A 3,846-nucleotide genomic window follows, 5' to 3' on the forward strand; every position below is an offset into this window, starting at 1 on the left:
CAGAAATGTAGAAAAAAAGTAACATGAAATTCAGCAAGAAAAATGAGCTCTTGGGAAAAGGAAAAAAGAACCACCAGAATGTTGAAAATAAGAAATAAAAATCCAGAGACTAGATCAAGCAAAAGAAAAAAATATTATGAATGGAAGACAAGGCTCAGGAAATACTACATTCAGACTTCAGTGAATCCAAATGCATACTTGCATGCATATATAAATACATATATACATATATACATACATACATACATACATACATACATACATACATACATACATACATACGGACACACATACATGCATGCACATATACACACATACATACATACATACATACATACATACATACATACATAAACAAATAATAAACAAGCAAACAAGCATAACCACAGCATCCAAGACTTCAGAGTCATTTCATCAAGGTGAAGAAATGGCCTAGTGATTAAGAGCATTTGCTACTTTCCAAAAGACCCAAATTCAGTTCACAGAACCCATATTGAGCAGCTCACAACTACTTGTACCTCCAGCTCCAGGGGATCCAACACCCACTTCCAGCCTCCACGGGCATGCACCCACACACATATTAAAGAAGAGACAAGAAAAACTCACGCAATTCATGACTATCAAAGCCAGGATTACAGAAGGTATTTACAGGAATGCTACATCAAGAAAGGTCTCAATCCTGAGAGCATGGGAGAGAACAAACGTCATGAGAGGAAAGACATACACCAATTTCTGTGATCAACACATGCAAAATTTCTGAAATGTCCATTTCAGTATCGCAGTCAAAAGGTCCTACAGCTATGAGCAATTTGGTTTCACACATGAATAGTTCAACACACATGAGTCAATACGTGTAATTAGAATGTAAATAGACTCAAGTACATTAATCAAATGATCATCACAATAGATACATGCAAGACTTTTGATGAGATTCAGCATCTTTTTATGAAAATAGCTCTTCAAAACAAGAAGTGGAAAAGTACACCCCAGGACAAAAAAAGTTGTTCACATCAGACCAATGACCAACATGCCAAATGAGGAAACTAGAGACTTCTTCCTAAATGTCAGAAATAACTATGTCTGCTCTCTCAACTTTTGTTCAATATAGTACTTAAGGTACTATCAAACGCAAAAAGAGAAAATAAAGAATAACTAGAGATACAAATAAGAAAAGGGGAAGTTAAAGTACAGCTATTTGTAAATGACTTTATATGTAAAATACCCTCAAGACTCTATCAAAATAAAAAAATTTTAAAAAAATATACTAAGAGCTGATACACACAACAAAGAATAGGATACAAAGTCAACATGCAAAAATTAGTAGCTTGTGCTTGCTTCGGCAGCACATATACTAAAATTGGAACGATACAGAGAAGATTAGCATGGCCCCTGCGCAAGGATGACACGCAAATTCGGGAAGCGTTCCATATTTTTACAAAACCAAATTTACACAATATCTTTCTACAAATCCAGCACTACAAAGGATAATAAATGGTAAAGCCCAACATAAGGAGGCAAGCTATACCCTAGAAGAAGCAAGAAACTAATCGTCTTGGCAACAAAACAAAGAGAATGAAAGCACACAAACATAACCTCACATCCAAATATGAATATAACGGGAAGCAATAACCACTATTCCTTAATATCTCTCAACATCAATGGCCTCAACTCGCCAATAAAAAGAAATAGATTAACAAGCTGGATACGCAACGAGGACCCTCCATTCTGCTGCCTACAGGAAACACACCTCAGAGACAAAGACAGACACTACCTCAGAGTGAAAGGCTGGAAAACAACTTTCCAAGCAAATGGTCAGAAGAAGCAAGCTGGAGTAGCCATTCTAATATCAAATAAAATCAATTTTCAACTAAAAGTCATCAAAAAAGATAAGGAAGGACACTTCATATTCATCAAAGGAAAAATCCACCAAGATGAACTCTCAATCCTAAATATCTATGCCCCAAATACAAGGGCACCTACATATGTAAAAGAAACCTTACTAAAGCTCAAAACACACATTGGACCTCACACAATAATACTGGGAGATTTCAACACCCCATTCTCATCAATGGACAGATCATGGAAACAGAAATTAAACAGATGTAGACAGACTAAGAGAAGTCATGAGCCAAATGGACCTAACGGATATTTATAGAACATTCTATCCTAAAGCAAAAGGATATACCTTCTTCTCAGCTCATCATGGTACTTTCTCCAAAATTGACCATATAATTGGTCAAAAAACGGGCCACAACAGGTACAGAAAGATAGAAATAATCCCATGCGTGCTATCGGACCACCACGGCCTAAAACTGGTCTTCAATAACAATCAAGGAAGAATGTCCACATATACTTGGAAATTGAACAATGCTCTACTCAATGATAACCTGGTCAAGGAAGAAATAAAGAAAGAAATTAAAAACTTTTTAGAATTTAATGAAAATGAAGGTACAACATACCCAAACTTATGGGACACAATGAAAGCTGTGCTAAGAAGAAAACTCATAGCGCTGAGTGCCTGCAGAAAGAAACAGGAAAGAGCATATGTCAGCAGCTTGACAGCACACCTAAAAGCTCTAGAACAAAAAGAAGCAAATACACCCAGGAGGAGTAGAAGGCAGGAAATAATCAAACTCAGAGCTGAAATCAACCAAGTAGAAACAAAAAGGACCATAGAAAGAATCAACAGAACCAAAAGTTGGTTCTTTGAGAAAATCAACAAGATAGATAAACCCTTAGCCAGACTAACGAGAGGACACAGAGAGTGCGTCCAAATTAACAAAATCAGAAATGAAAAGGGAGACATAACAACAGATTCAGAGGAAATTCAAAAAATCATCAGATCTTACTACAAAAACCTATATTCAACAAAACTTGAAAATCTTCAGGAAATGGACAATTTCCTAGACAGATACCAGGTACCGAAGTTAAATCAGGAACAGATAAACCAGTTAAACAACCCCATAACTCCTAAGGAAATAGAAGCAGTCATTAAAGGTCTCCCAACCAAAAAGAGCCCAGGTCCAGACGGGTTTAGTGCAGAATTCTATCAAACCTTCATAGAAGACCTAATACCAATATTATCCAAACTATTCCACAAAATTGAAACAGATGGATCACTACCGAATACCTTCTACAAAGCCACAATTACTCTTATGCCTAAACCACACAAAGACACAACAAAGAAAGAGAACTTCAGACCAATTTCCCTTATGAATATGACGCAAAAATACTCAACAAAATTCTGGCAAACCGAATCCAAGAGCACATCAAAACAATCATCCACCATGATCAAGTAGGCTTCATCCCAGGCATGCAGGGATGGTTTAATATACGGAAAACCATCAACGTGATCCATTATATAAACAAACTGAAAGAACAAAACCACATGATCATTTCATTAGATGCTGAGAAAGCATTTGACAAAATTCAACACCCCTTCATGATAAAAGTCCTGGAAAGAATAGGAATTCAAGGCCCATACCTGAACATGGTAAAAGCCATATACAGCAAACCAGTTGCTAACATTAAACTAAATGGAGAGAAACTTGAAGCAATCCCACTAAAATCAGGGACTAGACAAGGCTGCCCACTCTCTCCCTACTTATTCAATATAGTTCTTGAAGTTCTAGTCAGAGCAATCAGACAACAAAAGGATGTCAAGGGGATACAGATCGGAAAGAAGAAGTCAAAATATCACTATTTGCAGATGACATGATAGTATATTTAAGTGATCCCAAAAGCTCCACCAGAGAACTACTAAAGCTGATAAACAACTTCAGCAAAGTGGCTGGGTATAAAATTAACTCAAATAAATCAGTTGCCTTCCTCTATACAAAAGAGAAA

At 36.5% G+C, this 3,846-nt stretch overlaps 1 non-coding gene across 1 annotated transcript; it reads left to right on the forward strand.

Moving 5' to 3' along the window:
- The first annotated feature begins 1,327 nt into the window (after window positions 1–1,327).
- Window positions 1,328–1,434, forward strand: LOC120101150 (U6 spliceosomal RNA). The gene has a single exon (XR_015678487.1). It is a non-coding gene; the product is annotated as a U6 spliceosomal RNA (small nuclear RNA).
- Window positions 1,435–3,846: the final 2,412 nt, after the last annotated feature.

This window comes from Rattus norvegicus, chromosome 2 (assembly GCF_021556685.1).
Source record: "Rattus norvegicus strain SHRSP/BbbUtx chromosome 2, alternate assembly SHRSP_T2T, whole genome shotgun sequence".
NCBI lineage: Eukaryota > Metazoa > Chordata > Mammalia > Rodentia > Muridae > Rattus > Rattus norvegicus.